Source organism: Ruditapes philippinarum, unplaced genomic scaffold (genome assembly GCF_026571515.1).
Source record: "Ruditapes philippinarum isolate M1 unplaced genomic scaffold, ASM2657151v2 ctg323_1_1_1_1, whole genome shotgun sequence".
In the NCBI taxonomy this organism is placed as follows: domain Eukaryota; kingdom Metazoa; phylum Mollusca; class Bivalvia; order Venerida; family Veneridae; genus Ruditapes; species Ruditapes philippinarum.
Window position 1 is genome coordinate 274,840 of NW_026856025.1, and position 17,886 is coordinate 292,725.

Consider the following 17,886-nt stretch of genomic DNA (forward strand, 5'->3'; position numbering starts at 1 on the left):
CGGGTGTCTGTGATAAAAATACATAGTGAGGTTTACTCAGTAATACACCAATAAAGTGAAAACATTGTTATCAGGGTGGTTGATCCGGATATCCTCCCGGGGTAGTTATCGGATCTTTCTCGAGATTGTTCGACCGCTGATTGATTTAGTGGTGATAGCGTTTCTATACTTTCACTTTTTCATTTACATTTAAAGTCATAATGAATTGATACAGTGTTCGAATATTTATAAAGAACGTATCATTCACTCATTTTGGACTTAAGTCAATCAACATGTTAATAGATTATTTTTTATAAAAACAGATAAACTTGTCACAAACATAATCATCATTATGATGCTCGCTATTGAGCAATTATCGTCTAGTTTGTGTTTTTCACACGTCTGAAGGGAACAGATGAAAGATAACTATAAGTCGAGATAAACAAAGGAAAATAGTGTGAAAATAATTGTTGGGGCTGAAATTTTAAATCGAGATACTGAAAAAATCGAAATAAAAATATCAAGATAAACAAATATTTCCAATATAGATAAAGAAAGAAGAAAATCGGGACTTTCAAAATTTCATCGAGATAACGAAATATCGAGAAAAGCGAAGTCGAGATAACGATAGTTGACTGTATATCTATTAAATTATGCTTAATTTACTGTGCTCCTCATAGCTTGAAAACCATAAGGAAAGAAACAGAGAATAAACTTGCCATACAAAAAATTGTCATCAGCTTTTTTTAATTACTTTGTGCTGTATGAACAAGAAACAACATCACATATTCAATCAAGAGCAAAAGCAAGATATAGACCAAATGTTGACCATTTTAATACAGTATGGTACATGGCACACTTTCATTTTTTAGCTGAAATTACTACATTTTATAGCTCTAGTTATATATTCAATTAATTTTTCATGTTTTTAACAAAAAGTATTTTTTCTATAAACAGGGACATTTAGAAAATGACTATTTTTTCAGGTAAACACAATTCTAATTAAGTATCAGGACAGTTTTGCAGAAATGAGGAAATTGTTGTTCTGCATGTATTTCACTAATACACTTACAGATTTAAAATATTTTTACTGATAACTTTGTTGTTTATGTGTATGACTAAACTAGGTCAACATTGACCAATGTAAGCACCTGCCACATGTAAATATGTCATTCCTATTTTAGTGATGACGCAAAATTAGTAATGTTCACACACCAACAGGCTGTATCACAGTGGCAGAAAGTGATACAGTGAGTACAGTAAAAATCAATTTCATTGTTAAGTATAATATAAACAAGAGGGAAATGATGGCACTTATATCCCTCACCAAACTATAAAGTCTATACATGACAAGGAACAATTAATATTGATAACCATGAATGAAAAGCAGTTTTAGGTTAGGTCAAAATCTACAATAGGTCAACTGATAACAAAATCAAAATCTGCCTCTAAATAGTGTACATGTAAAAGAAGCCACTAACTGCTATTGAAAAACAACTGTAGCTCATAATGGCAGTCACTGGATGCTATGAAAATTCACTGGTTGCTATGAAAAGTCAATGGTTGCTATCCAAAACATAGCACCCATAAGCATTATTTGACAGCACTTGGTAGAGACCTACCTGCCAATGTGTCATGTCCATCATTTATAACCTCTTACATTTGCCAGTACAGAAATGAGAGAAGAAGTTTTTCAAGATTTTCAGTAAACAAATAACCACCATGTTAAGGCAAAGGCTATATACATGTACTTGAGCAAACTTGTTAGTTGTCCACTATCATAGTTTTAGCCACTGTGGGTTAAGAGGGGATTTTTTAATGTTTTACTGTACATATTTAAGGAAAACCTATAACTGGGTGACAACATCTGGTATAAGGCATTCCAAATGAAACAAGCAATTATCATAGTATTGCAAGCAATCCATAAGTCCCCTACCGGTTAGAACCCCAGCAACATTCTGATGGGCCATTGGCCATTCAATTTTACCGGTGAATGAATGACATAAATGAACTTAAATCTTTTGAGTTCTAAGTTTGTCTATATCATAGTAATGTGTTAAGTTTCCCTTCCTAGTAAGGAAATTATGTTTATGCAACAGATAATCAAAAGGTCCAATTTTCTCAGGATGAATAAGTATCAGTAATGTTTCAACTTTTCTCTTTTTTAAGTAAATTTATTGGAAAAAATCTTAAAAAGGGATCTCAGGAAACAGTTTTTATGAGCATACAGACAGACAGACTGAAGGAGACTCTTAAGTTATTTTTTTTTAACATCCCTGTTACCAAAATATAACATATTTTAATACAAAATTCTTAAAGAGGAGATAACTTTACTTTAAGTTTAAATATACCATTTATAGTCACAAAGAAGATAAGTAAAAAAATAACAATTTTCAAATATAGCATTAACTATAATGTATAGTAAGTAACAAAGATGAAAATTGAAAACAAAAATATAATGTAGGTGTTGATAATGAATGTTTATTTAGAATTTGAAGAAAATCCATGAAGAAATAAGAAAGTTAAAGAATGAATAAGAAAAATTCAAAGTTTAAGGAGGAGATAATTCTGGGAATATGGATCTAGATTTATAAACCTTGTCATATTATTATGATCTGGGATTTTAAAGTAAATCCTATAAGGAATGAAGAAGTTGGAGTAAGAAATACCAATTTCTCGAAAAAAAATCTAAGTTCAAGGGAGACATAATTCTAGAAAAGTTTTGCTAGAGTATTTAACCTTCTCACAAATGTTGAGTGATAATAAGAAACATATAAATGAAGTTTGAAGTAGATACATTAAGAAATAACAAAGTTATTTAAAAAAGACAACATTTTTTTTCATAAAAATTCTAAGTTCAAGGGAGGTCATTCTGATAATTTTTGTGCTACAGTTGTAAACCTTGTCACATATGATGTGGTTGATGACCAGAAACTTACATTTAAAGTTTGAAGTAAACACCTTAAGAAATTAAGAACGTGTAGTGAAAAAGCGTAAAAATTCAAATCAGAAATCTTGAAATTCAGTCTATTTGTTGCCATAGCAACCAGAATTTTCAACATAGGAAGAAAAGAGAAAGGTGTGCATAATTTACAGACTGTCATCTACCCATATTTCAAGTTTCATAAAAATATTTTCAGTACTTTTTGAGTTATCACTGGATCCAGTTTATGTGTAAAATTTGCCATATTTTCAGACTATTTGTTGCCATAGCAACCAGAATTTTCAACATAGGAAGAAAAGAAAAAGACGTGCATAATCTCCATACTGCCATTTATCGATATTTTAAGTTTCATTAAAATATTTTCAGTACTTTTTGCGTTATCGCGGGATCCAGTTTTGTCGACGGACGGACTGACGGACTGACAGACAGACGGACAGAGGGTAAACCTAAGGTCCCCTCCGGTCAAACCTGTAGGGGACTAAAAATGGCCATTGGGAAGAATGACCCTTTGTAGTTGTTGGTAGTTGTTTCAATTTGTTTCATAGTATGGGAATTTAAAGTTGGTCTTGATAATGGTTTGAGGCAGTCTGTAAGGGGACTGTTTTCAAGCTGTTTTGAAACATAATACGGCACTGATAAATGGGTATTTGTTTTAGGTTCCTCCACTCTAGAGAATCAAGCATATGTTTGATTTTAGTCTCTTAAGTGTACTGACCAAACACTGAAAATGTACTCAAGCTGGGATACCACAAGTCTCTTGTAGGGGGACATAATGGACCTAAATGCTACACAGAAGCTTAGAGTCTGGTTTGCCTTTCTTTACAATTCTATAACTGTGAATGTCCTAGGTTAGATTATATGATATTATGCCACCATTGCTGAAGATTACTGTTTCCTGTTTTCTAGGATGGTATTGTGCTGGGTATGTATATTTTGTTAAATTTGAGTTTTACATTTTGTAATTTGGATGATTTAGCATTTTGAAGGACAAAACTAGAACTCTGCTAGTCGGATTTGTCGCCTTGTGAACAATATAGTTTAAGAGAAATGGCAAAGAAAAAAATGAAATTTGAAAATCAACAAAGGGCAATAACTCAAAAAATAAGAAATGCAGATCAGCAGTTTCTGTGCACTGCACTTCTTATCAATAAGATCTACCATCCTATTAAGTTTCAAGTCTAAAGCTTTTATAATTTATGAGAAATGGCCTGGACAAAAATAAAGTATGAAAATTAACAAAGGGCAATAACTCAAAAAATAAGAAATGCAGATCAGCAGTTTCTGTGCACTGCACTTCTTATCAATAAGATCTATCATCCTATTAAGTTTCAAGTCTAAAGCTTTTATAATTTATGAGAAATGGCCTGGACAAAAATAAAGTATGAAAATTAACAAAGGGCAATAACTCAAAAAATAAGAAATGCAGAGTACCAGTTCTTGGGCACTGCACTTCTTCTTAATGAGATCTATCATCCTATGAAGTTTCATGTCCATAGCTTTTATACTTTAGGAGAAAAGGCCTGGACAAAAATAAAGTATGAAAATTAACAAAGGGCAATAACTCAAAAAATAAGAAATGCAGAGTACCAGCTCTTGTGCACTGCACTTCTTCTTAATGAGATCTATCATCCTATGAAGTTTCAAGTCCATAGCTTTTATACTTTAGAAGAAATGGCCTGGACAAAAATAAAGTAGGAAAAATTAACAAAGGGCAATAACTCAAAAAATAAGAAATGCAGAGTACCAGCTCTTGTGCACTGCACTTCTTCTTAATGAGATCTATCATCTTATGAAGTTTCAAGTCCATAGATTTTATACTTAAGGAGAAATGGCCCGGACAAAAATAAAGTATGAAAATAAACAAAGGGCAATAACTCAAAAAATAAGAAGTACAGATAAAATAAGAAATGCAGAGTACCAGTTCTTGTGCACTGCACTTCTTCTTAATGAGATCTATCATCTTATGAAGTTTCAAGTCCATAGATTTTATACTTAAGGAGAAATGGCCCGGACAAAAATAAAGTATGAAAATAAACAAAGGGCAATAACTCAAAAAATAAGAAGTACAGATTACCGGTTCTTGTGCACTGCACTTCGGGTCATTATGAGAAGCATGCATACCAAGTTTGAAGTCAATCCGACTTAAAATGACTGACTTATGCTCCGGACGACAACGACGCCGCCGACAAAAGTAACCCCTATATGTCGCCTTTTTCAAGGCGACACAAAAAGGATTCAAAAGTTTACAGCTGGAATAGGTCTTGTTGTTAGTGGTATATCTGCAATATGTTTCATTGCAGGAAATTTTCAAATAAAATTGTCAAGACAGGGGTATTTCTTTGCTTTGCTTTGTTTTATTTGGTTTTGCCTTACTGGAATTGAGATTTCTAAGAAGCTTCCCAATACCTTTCTCCAATATTTCAATAGCTGGCATGGGTTGGTGGGAGGGATATAGCTTTTGTATAAGGTTATCTATCTCTATAGGGGTATCTGTCATATCCTTCACTTTCATCCATGATTATTATTTAACTTTAAGAGAAAAAGATTTTACTTTACTGTGTTTAGGTTGCAAGACATCACCAATATCCTTTGTAACCCTCTTATGCTTTACTTAGCTTTAAGTTTTGTGACTTCTTTGCATTTGTTGATAAAAACTAGAACTCCATGAGTCGTATGTGTCGCCTTGTGAACAGTATAGCTGTCACTTTAGTGGCATTTGAACCGATTGTAACATCATGATTAATTAACTGTCAAAAATAAAAATACCAAGGAAATGTTTTACATTGACAGATCAAATGGAGGACTCTGTGAAGGATTCTTACGCACTGCACTTCAGGTCAATGAAAAAAGCTTACATACCAAAATTAGAGTCAATCAAACTTGTAGTGTCCAAGTTATGCTCTGGACAAGCCTATTAAGTAAGAAAATAAACAAAGGGCAATAAATAAAAAATCATGAAATGCAGAGAACAAGTTCTTGTGCACTGCACTTCTTCTCAATGAGATTTATTATCCTATGAAGTTTAAAGTCAATAGCTTTTATTGTGAAGGAAAATTGGCCAAGACAGAAATAAAGTATTATAATTAACAAAGGGCAATAACTTTAAATTCATGAAGTACAGAGTACCAGCTCTTGTGCACTGCACTTCTTCTCACTGAGATCTATCATCCTACGAAGTTTCAAGTCCATAACTTTTATTGTTTAGGTGAAAATACCGGGACAAAAATAAAGTAAGAAAATTTGCAAAGGGCAGTAACTCAAAAATCATGGAGTACCATTTTTGTGCACTGCACTTCATCTCAATGAGATCTATCATCCTAAGAAGTTTCATGTCCATAGCTTTTATAGCCTGGAGAAAAATAAAATATGAAAATACCCCAAGGGTAATAACTAAAAAAATATGAAGTGCAGAGTACCCGTTTTTGTGCACTGCACTTTTTCTCAATTAGAAATACATGTATCATCCTATGAAGTTTCAAGTCCATAGCTTTTATAGTTTAGGAGAAATGGCCCAGACAAAAATAAAGTAAGAAAATTAACAAAGGGCAATAACTCAAGCATCATAAAGTACAGAGTATCCGTTTGTAAACATTGCACTTTATCTCAATGAGATCTATCATCCTATGAATTTTCAAGTCCATAGCTTTCATAGTTTATGAGAAATGGCCTGGACAAAAGTATGAAAATTAACAAGTGCAAGAACTCAAAAAATAAGAAGTGCAGAGTACCTGTTCTTTTGCACTGCACTTCTTCTTAATGAGATCTATCACCCTATGAAGTTTCAAGTCCATAGCTTTTATAGTTAAGGAGAAATGGCCAGGACAAAAATAAAGTATGAAAACTAACAAAGGGCAATAACTCAAAAATAAAGTAGTTACCATTCTTGTGCACTGCACTTCGGGTCATTGAAAGAAGCATGCATGCCAAGTTTTGTGTCAATCCAACTTATAGTGACTTGAGTTATGCTCCGGACAAGTAACCCCTATATGTTGCCTTATTCAAGGCGACACAAAAAATAGCATTTGTCTGCACTACAGACTTTTAACTGGATTTTGCCATTCATAAAATGTACATAAAACCTTGCAAAAGACTTAGCTTGGTCTTTTGAAATTTAAAGCCATTCATAAAATGAACATAAAACCTTTAACCATAAAGGGATAATTCCTTTTTTCATTGGTAATTAGAAAATTAGAACCGCATTGACCACACCCAACCCAGGGCTTTTATTTGAACAAACTTGGTTATTTCTGCATTAAAGGTCTTTCAAATTTTGGAGGATCAAGTTGCATTCCATTCTGACACAAGAACCTCGGTATATACAAGCATTACAACCATCCCTTGTATTTAAGTGTGCTAAAATGCATAACCTGGTACATCTTCCTATATAACAATACTTTCAAAGCATTGAAGCATTAATATAGTCTAGAATGTTAGCTGTATGGGCCATATTCTCTTTCTATTCTCATACAAAAAGGCTTATGTGATTTGATTTTACCATTCTGCATGACTTAAAGCAGTAAATGATGTCTTTGTACCCAAAATATGATGTTTATAACTGATAAAAAGAAATTAAGCAGGATTTTATTTGAACCATAATGAATCAAATGCACACACATATATAAAATATATGGAAACAGCATCAGAAGACTTATTGGAGCAGCAGAGTGTTGGCGATAAAATTTTATTTCCCGTAAATTACATAATATTACAGAATTACAGTAAACTTCCTTTGATAATGTGGATTTTCTAACTAGTATTCAATGTCAAACAGATCCATGGCGAATTTAATAGTTGTTTTTACAGCTAATTAACAATACACTTTGACCCATTGACTATCATATACATAATCGGGACGTTCTTGTAAATAATGTTAACTATGATTGTGATAGTCGGAATTTAAAGACAGTTAAACTTCATTCGCTTGAACTCGGATCCTAGGTCCAGAACTCACAGCAGATTTGACGAACCCCTTTGTTTTGTTTGAGCTGCAACAACTGCCACCCAACATAGAGCCATGACTGAATATAGCTCAGAATTTATTATTTAATTCACATTGCTCTGTAACCCTGAGAAATTCAAGGACGAATTTCAATAAAGCAAAGGAGTATGTCATGGTTCAGAACTGCTCACTTTTTAGGGGAGATGTGTAAGCTGCCATATAGCTGCCACAAGGGTTCCAGGTTCAGGTCCCGGTCAGGCAGTGGCGTAGCTGCCTATACGCCAAATACGCACATGTGTACAATTCATTTTGGGAGATAGAAAATAAGAAAATCATTTCAATTCGAAAAATGACTAAAAAACTAGTGCCTTTGTTCTACTTACGCAATGAAAAAATCCTCATTTATGAAAAAGACCATATTGATTGTATTTGATTATAACAGGGCTTTTTAAATAGACAGACCCTAATTATTATGTACTAGATAGTTCTATAAAATTAGTCATTTGTTTCTTATGTAGATATAGATACCTATAATATCATATGGTCTCTGTTTCGTTTTTAAACGTGATCAACTTATGTAATTTACTCGCTCACATATGTAGCTTAAATCGAGCTCTTTCTGTAAAATGTCCAAGTGCTGTTTTACTGGAGTCAATGCTCGGTGTATTTAATTGTTCAGTGCCTATCTTTAAAAGGTTATTAAGAATTGATAAAACTGAGAAATAGATGAACCTGCAGAAATTACAGAACCAATAGATTCTAAAGCAGCAGAATCAGTGGTTGAAGATGAGAAAACAGAAGAGGAGACAGATGTTCAAACTGATCATCTAGAAGGATTTCATTTAATAGAAGAACAAGAAGACTTAGATGTAACATGTAGTGTAGCAGAGACAGAGGATGAAACCACCATTCCAGAAAGTTTAGCTGAAAGTAGGACAGATGAAACAATCGCAGAAGATACAAGTAGAGAAGATAGAACATTGCAAGAGATAGATGGAGAGAAAGTAACAGGAGACAGAAGGAAATGGAGTGAAGAAACGAAAGCGACAACTACCACAACAACCAACTAGAAAGTCAGAGAGAACAAAGAGGATACCTGACAGATATAAAGATTATCACATGCATAGCATTATCAACAGTAGACCATATGATCACAGATTGCAGGCATTGGAATCCATGATTGCCTCAGGTGTGTTGAAGAATATAGAAATAGATACTGCAAGGAAAATTTTTGATGCTATAATGAAATAAATGCTATATTGAAATGATATTGAAAATTGTATTTTACTGTACCAATAAATACAAATTTGAGGTAACTAATTGTGTTTTAATATGTTTTTAATATTGATAGAAGTTGCTAAGATAGAAGTTGCGCATATGTTTTTTTTTCGCAGGAAATATGATTATTGATCATAATTCGTGACATGGCGTGTATGTTTTTTTTTCTCAATAAGTATGATTATTTATCATTTTTTAGCGATATTTTATTGCTTTGAAATAGTTTTTTTCGCGACATTATATGCTAGCACGTTGTTCGCGATAATTGAGAGAAATTTATGTCGTTTGAGACACTATGCAAACATACTGATTTTATATGCTTTAAATTAAAACAATTTTTTTGTTTTTAAATGTATATTGTTTAAAAATACAGCATTGTATTTTTGATGCTGTTACAATATGATGTATAGATATTTTATGGAAGGACAAACATTTTGTTCTTAATTGTAGGATAACCTTTAAAACTGAATATATTAAAAGGGAATGTTTGCTTCCATGAAATGTTGCTAAATATATTTTAACTGACAGACTATTTGACATGACTATTTGACATGACCATGATGGGACGTCATTTTCTCAAAGCAGGGAAGTGCGTAACCAAAGAGAAATAATCAGTTGTAGTTTATTGATTGAAATCTGTAGGAGTGATTTCCCTTGGCTGTTTTATTAGTTAGTCATGCATGTAATTGTTCCCGCCATTTTCTGAGTTGTCAGAAGGCAGACATGTTTTTCAGTAGTTTATAATAATAAGTTGATGATTAATTCTTAAAAAGGATTGTGGCTTTTGGATTGAGGTTAGTGAAGTTTTATATTGGTTGCTTACTTTGTTTAAATGAGTTACAAATGAGCTGTGTGTCTGAAGTTTATTAAAATAAGATGTACATGTATATTGTACATGATTTGTTTACAATGCATCTGATAATGGCAGCATATTTAAAGTTAATATCTATTTGCAGTAATTAATATAAATCACTGTCATTCTCTATTGTGCACATGTTTAATTACAGTATGTTGCAGTAACACCACAAGACTGAGAGTATTTTTGTATGAGTGTCATTTGAGTCCAATCCACAATTGGTATGTATAATTGTACAAGTCATATTATTGTTTTTACTATTTTATAAGTTTACTATATTCATTTAATAGGCCACTGGATTGAATTATTTAATATTGAATATAATGCGGAAAACTGTACATGGAATTAATGTTCATTTATTAATATTAAAGTAATTAATTGATGTAATGGTTTAATGACTGTTATATTGGCTATTTGATGTGACAGTGAGATGCATGTTATAATCATGCTATGACTTAAATTGTATATATTGTGTTGTGTTAATGATCTCAGTATGTTCATATATTTAGTATTGCTATATTTGTTTGTTTCAGGGCTTGATCTTCTTGATACTGATTATATATTGATTGGTGCTTAAACAAGTGCTTGAAGTTGTGATGTGACTTTAACCTCTTGGGTTAAATCTACTTGAAGCTTTATATTATACATTGTAATTATATACTAAGATCATACACTGATGGACATTTCAATTAAAAGTATTGAACAAACTCAGCCTCGTTGATAATTTATACCTTTACATCTTTAAGGGCATAATTTTAACAAAGGTAACAGATTTATATGACTGTTTGTCTTTAAAGTGCATTTTCAGCATGAAATTTGTTTTTGTGACATGTAATATGATTGGCAAATTTGAAAACATGGTTAGAAATCACATGCTGTTAATTATAGATGTCAAGGCCGCTATTGTTTGTGAACAGCATGCTTGGTGAAAACAAGTAATTTTGCAGGGGGGTACAAACTTTCAGCAATAGCAAAAAATCTACATGTACAAGGTCAAGCACCTATTTCTTTGTGATATTTTGCATGTATAGGGAGTTGCTAGAGTAGTGACAGAGTTTCTGTAGCCCATACTGGTCAGGGACCATCAACCGGACACTTTTTGAACATTTTTCCATACAGATTTCATAATGTCAAACCTACATGTAGGTTCTTCTCCTAACTAACAAACTACTTTGTTTATTTCTGATTGTATTGACATATGTATCTGAGGCTCCTCCAGGAGGGTATCAAAATGACCTCAATTGTCCATGTGTCCGGACAGATAAGTACAGGATGTGATTTAATTCAGATAAAAGCTTGGGGTTTTTTTTTGTTATATTTTTTTAACTGTTGATATACAATATTTCAGCAACAAATGCTGAAGTTTTGGATATTCTATTGTTTACACTGCAAATGATTATAGCTGGTATATGAGGTCAGGCATTGCTTTCTTGACGCCCAAATTTCAACGTCAACATTCTTGAAATAGACATTAAAATATTATCATTTACGAGGTTGAAATAATTTTTTTTACTTAAATATAGAAGAAACATGTTTCTATTGTTAATAAAAAAAGTGATTGACAACCACTGAACAAAGAAAATACTAAATTAAGCATTTTCAGGACCGTCCGGGTTTGGTGGTTGTCCGGTTGTGGTGGTCCCCAACCAGTATATGTGCAGGTATTTTTTGCCAGAGGGACGAAATATGTTGTTTTGGGTCTCGGACCACTGTAGATTTTTGGCTTTTACGGAATGAATTGGAACTGCCTGACTTTGCACATGGGTTGTGTAGTTTGGGATCAGATTTATCAGACATATTGCTTGTAGGACATTGACGACAGAAAATTGAAATTGCCAGCACACAGAACTGCTTGGTCCCTGTGGTTAAATACAATAAAATTTAAATCAGTTTAGGAAAATTTACTTTGATTTGGGAAAAACAGTTGTACCTGGATAGATATTGGTGGTAAATTCTTCGTTTATGACATTCAATTAAATTAAAGTCACAGGGGTTCTGTGATAAAAGTAAACAGTCTTATAATGTTACTTTCGGTTTGTAAAAATTGGGGTAGTGCTTGATTAGTAGAATATGGGATGTACTATTCGCCGATCTCCTATCGTTAATTCCCGGCTTGTCCCGGTCCGGCATTATTTTACTAAACGACATTTACTAGAGACATAACGCGGTTTGGGTGTACATATTTTATTTGATATCGTAACAAACAAGATTTTCCCCCAAAAAAATGAATGTTTTTCACTTAGTTTGGTTACAATAAATAATTAACACAGATCATCTCTAAAATTTATTTATTACTATTTATATAAACATAAACATACAATTCTAAAAATAACAATACTCAGTAGGATATTTTATTTTATTTATGTCAGATGAAAACAAATAATATACGTATACAATAATTGAATAAAAGGTACATTTTGTATTGTATTCATATGACACAATAAACTTTGATACGTTATTCGCGTTTAGTAAATTAAGAGATTCTGAGGAATTATTCGATGAATTATTCAATTGATGGATACTGTAATTTAAATAATAATAAAAATTCCCGTTAAAGTAAAAAAAAATATGGATTCAGAATGATCAATATGCTGTATCTCTGGATACTGCCAACCCCTCTTACGAGTGTTAAAGGCAGGAATTTAATGCACGTCGGATTGTTAGTAAAAGGTGAAAAGAAAAGCTATATAGAAAAGAAAAGTCCAAACAATGACATGCTTGGAAGGTGAGACTGAAAATGTATTCTAGTCATGGTTAAAATGTTAATAGTGAAACAAGATGATAAGAGATAAAATAGTTTAGCAAACCCACCACTGCCTGTTTGAACTGACTCAAGTTGGGCAGGGTGACAATATGTTACTAGGAAGTTTATTCCATAGTATAATGCTATGATCGAGGGAAGAAAGAGTACTAATGGTAGTCAGAGGATACCTGTATTTGGCGTTAATCTATGTGGGGTTTGAACATACGAGGGTTGTCCCAAAAGTCCGTGACAAATTTTATAGCCGGTTCATTTGTAACGCCAATAGAAAAAAATTCACACATATAACCTTTAAGTTTATTATTTAACATTACAACAAATCATTTACAAAAAAATTACCCTAGTTACTTAGAAATTTTCAGTATTAACGACATTGGTTTGAGTTGCCGGCGCACGTCAAATAATTTACATTTTGTTATGAATAGGCTGAAATTAATTACGTATATTTCAAATATCTGATGATGTGTCTGCACAATGTCACGTTGACTTCCTCTGCTGCTATGTTTGAATCATCTCTGGAAATTTTAGTTAAATAACTTAAAAAACGAAAAAGATGCAAATAAATGAAAATATCTCATATAAAATAGGAAAGTTAAAATGGCGACGTTCGAAGAATTTGCGGCGCAGTGAACATGTCACTCAGGTTTCTTGACTATTTCGAGATGACACATGTAACTATTTTCAACAAATATACCAAATATAACAGTTTAGCAACATATTCTGAGCATTTGTGTACAAAAGGCATGAACGGAACCAGAGTTTTGCGCTACAAAAAGCGAAAATAAGGAAAACAGGGATAGGAAGACCGATCTTCGTCGCCTATTTCCTACAGCTAAAAACAGGAGTAACGAGACCGGAAGTTCGCGTATATCAAAAATTAATGTATGCCATCCAAACATTCAACAGACATTAACAACCACATGATTTAAGTCAGAAATTGACGATTTATGGGTACCATTATTGCGTTGAAAGCCATTGAGAGTATTTGAGAAAGGCGCCTTATATAGATTTAACGCCGTCTTTGACGTTGGACGTGCGCCGCGATTCAGTTAGTTGCCATGGTGTTTATGGCATATTTTTGTTGTTTGTTGATATTTATCTATGAAAATTTGTGAAAATGTTTAAATTATATGGGTTTATAACATATTAAAATATCAAATTCGTACCTGTTTTATTTAGCTTTTAATCAATCTTGTCACAGAATATTGGGACAACCCTCGTATGTTGGGAGATTAATTGCAACTCGGTTATGGTATATCTTATAAAACATTATCAGTCTGCAGTCCAATCTGCGATGTTCAAGGGATCGCCAGCCCAGTTCTTCCTGCATGACTGTGACACTAGAGTGAGGGGAGTAATCCCTTTTAACCCATCTTATTGCACGTCTCTGGATCATCTCAACCATATAATATATTGAAAGATGAGAATATGATAATAAACTGACTTTTTCCAGTTAATTTTAGAATTATAATCGGCGGTCAATATGAAATTTGAAATTCATATCACAACAAGATATGCATATGATGCCCCCTATCGGCAGCCAATTAGTCACGTGGTCAGGTTTTGACTTTTGACATAGTGACCAAAAATCGATGGTTATGACTAGTTATAGAAGTCACTAGGTAATTGTGACCGTAAAGGTTGTGTGCAGAAATTTTATAACAAAGTTATCAAAAATCCTACCTTTTATGAAACATGTAGGCCTCCTATATGGCAATAATCCCTTTCGAATTCAGTGCCTGAAGATTTTTCAGGTTAACAGTGATCATGGTGCCGTGGTGAGGGTAAAATAAAAATTAACAATAATGTTCGTTTGTCATTTGTGGGTATGAAATCAACTATAGCAATCAATAAGAGTTTAGTCAGAAATAATAGGACATTGCTTCTAGCTTGCCCTCTAATGTTTCAATTATTCAAGACCTGCCGTATTTGCAGGGGCTAAACTAAACAGCTATAGACGGCTACTATTGAGCGTTTTAAATCACTTTTTTTATTCTTTCATAGAATCCCTTTATTCATTTAATTACATGTAAGATAAAAAAGTAAAATTAAAATTATTCTTAATGACATATCTTACATATAATATTTTATTATATACTTACAAATGAAATATTGAGAAATATTTTAAAATTTTAAAATAAAATGCGTATTTTTATTTTTCGTATTTTCACTGTATAATTTTTTTTCACTGCTGGTGTCTTGCCAGACTTCTTTCTTCTAAATTCCGCCAATACACATAATTAATTAAATAGGAATTCTTCTTATTCATAAGGTTAAAAAAGAGAAAAAGTATAAATTGCAAATTTCTACTAAGTCAAGGTCAATAACTCTGATAAAAATACACAAGCGAAAACCCAGATGCACAATTTCACATCCTGTAAAGTGCGCTGATTCTAGCTTAGAGGTACACGTGACACAACATTTTGGAACGGTTTTTACTAAGTCAGGGTTAATTCTCTACAAATTCTGAAGAAACAAAATACAAGTACACAAAAACACGCTGGTCAACATTTCTGTAAGGTTTCATGACTCTAGGTCAAATACTTTTTGGGTTACGCACGACACAAGTTGAACATTGCAATTTTTTACACAGTCGAGGGCGATGATTCTACAAATACTGAATAAATGCACAAGCAAGTCACCAGGTGCACAACTTCACATGCTGATCAACATTTCTCTGAAGTTTGTTGTCTCTAGTTCAAGCATTTTAGAGCTACACGACCTAGGATGAACGAAAGCGCACAAGGGCAAATCTACTCGAGGGGCATGAAAACCATTCTGAAACTGTACTATGCCGACAGAACCATATATAGTAGAATTGTGGAAGGCGAAGGTTAGGCTATTCTATCGGGAATAACCATGCTAATATGCTAATGCGTGCTATAATTATTTCCAGCCACCCAGGTAGATTATGCTTATTAGGATATTTATTTAGCGCCCGTAGTAATAAAACAAACAATTGTCATATTTCATCATCAAGATTAGTAATTCTACAGCAACTACAACAATATATCATATTTTGGACAAAATCACATGCTTTCTAAAGTTAAATATCCTTTTGTGGGCGGATGAAAATAAGGCGTATCTGGGATCAGGAGTGGACTATATTTAGGCATCACTTGTTATACATATTAATATTTCGAAATATATTGGTTGATGCTAGAGCTAACTAGACATTTTGTATTCGATATAAATGGGCAAAATGAAACAACATGTTAAGCCAGAAAAACAAAACAAAAACAAAATAAGAACCACCGTGTATAAATGTGAAAATAATGCACGATTCGTGCAAAAAGTAAAGCAGTATTGTGCAATAAATGACGGATGCCTGACAGGGTAAGTAAACTAGCCAATATAATTTTTATTTAACAAAACTGGAAAAAAGGAATAGCCACATACGGCTGCTAAAACATTATACTAGTACTTTATCCCTCATCAAGATTATTTTCACAAAATTGCTTTCTTTTCAAGATTATTCGTGAAAATGATGGCTGGACCACCACTTTAGTGTGAATTTGACTTTTTGTCGACGCTTATTAGTACAACAATGCATATTATATCGTATAATTTCGATTTTTGGTAGGCAAGTGACATTTACTAAACTTCTGGTGACATAGAAAGTTGAAAATAAGCTCATAAAATGTGATTCAATCCGTTTTTATAAGGTAACGCCGATGTTCGTGAATAGTGCTTCGCAGTAACGCCAAAAAATGTGACTTTTGGCCGGGTTGCACAGGTGCAAACCCGGGTTATAGTATGGTGAATGTCGGGCGGCGGCCGCGCCGGGGAAACTTTCGTAACAGTTTTCTCAGCAACTACTTATCACAGCGTATACAGCATCAACATGTGGTCCCATACCGTGGGATTTGATTTCAGGTCTGTCACTGATCCACTTCCTGTTTGCCGACTTAATTAAATTTTTGACATTTATGGTCAATGGTAGGAAATTTTCGTAACAGTTTTCTCAGCAACTACTTATCACAGCCTTTTGATATTTTGTATAAAGCTTCAACATAAGGTCCCATACCGTGGGATTCGATTTCAGGTCTGTCGCTCATCCACTTCCTGTTTGCCTACTTAGTTAACTTTTCAACATTAATGGTCAATGGTAGGACATTTTCGTAACAGTTTTCTCAGCAACTACTTATCACAGCCTTTTGATATTTGGTATAAAGCTTCAACATGTGGGCCCATACCGTGGGTTTGATTTCAGGTCTGTCGCCCATCCACTTCCTGTTTACCTACTTAATTAAATTTTCAACATTATGATCAATGGTAGGAAATGTTCAATGGTAGAGCAACTACTTATCACAGCCTTTTGATATTTTGTATACAGCATAAGCACATGGTCCCATTATGTGGGATTCGATTTCTGGTCTGTCGCTCATCCACTTTCTGTTTGCCGACTTAGTTTTTTTCGACATTAATGGACAATGGTAGGAAATTTTCGTCGCAGTTTTCTCAGCTAATACTTACCACAGGCTTTTGATATTTGGTATAAACATGTGGTCCCATACCGTTGGATTTGATTTCAGGTCTGTCGCCCATCCACTTCCTGTTTACCTACTTAGTTAAATTTTCAACATTTATGGTCAATGGCAGGAAATTTTCAATGGTGGGAACAGTTTTCTCAGCAACTACTTATCACAGCCTTTTGATATTTGGTATACAGCATTGACACACTGTGGAATTTCATGTCTGTCGCTCATCCACTTCCTGTTTACTGACTTAGTTAAATTTTCGACATTATAATGGTCAATGGTAAGAAATTTTCGTGACAGTTTTCTCAGCAACTACTTATCACAGCCTCTTGATATTTGGCATACAGCATTGACACGTGGTCCCATACCGTGGGATTCGATTTCAAGTCTGTCGCTATCCACTTCCTAGTTAAATTTTCGACATTAATGGTCATTGCTAGGAAGTTTTCGTAACAGTTTTCTCAGCAACTACTTACCACACAGCAACTACTTCTCACAGCCTCTTGATATTTGGCATACAGCATTGACACGTGCTCGATTTGATTTCATGTCTGTCGCTTATCCACTTCCTGTTTACTGACTTAGTTAAATTTTCGACATTAATGGTCAATGGTAGGAAATTTTCGTAAGAGTTTTCTCAGCAACTAC

At 33.4% G+C, this 17,886-nt stretch overlaps 1 protein-coding gene and 1 long non-coding RNA gene across 3 annotated transcripts in view; one reads left to right on the forward strand and one right to left on the reverse strand.

Annotated features, from left to right (window-relative positions):
- Positions 1-17,886, reverse strand: part of LOC132745161 (uridine phosphorylase 2-like) — a 73,215-nt gene that overhangs the window by 54,498 nt on the left and 831 nt on the right. Inside the window, exon 1 of one of the 2 annotated variants that reach the window (XM_060733986.1) lies at positions 11,927-12,082. The exons of the other annotated variant lie outside the window; for it this stretch is intronic. The gene's annotated coding sequence lies outside the window, so the exon portion shown is untranslated. Of the gene's footprint in view, positions 1-11,926; positions 12,083-17,886 lie in introns of those variants that run through there. 2 annotated transcript variants of the gene reach the window in all.
- On the forward strand, positions 8,181-11,913 carry LOC132745162 (uncharacterized). The gene is made up of 3 exons (XR_009627802.1): positions 8,181-9,934; positions 10,148-10,217; positions 10,530-11,913. It is a non-coding gene; the product is annotated as an uncharacterized LOC132745162 (long non-coding RNA).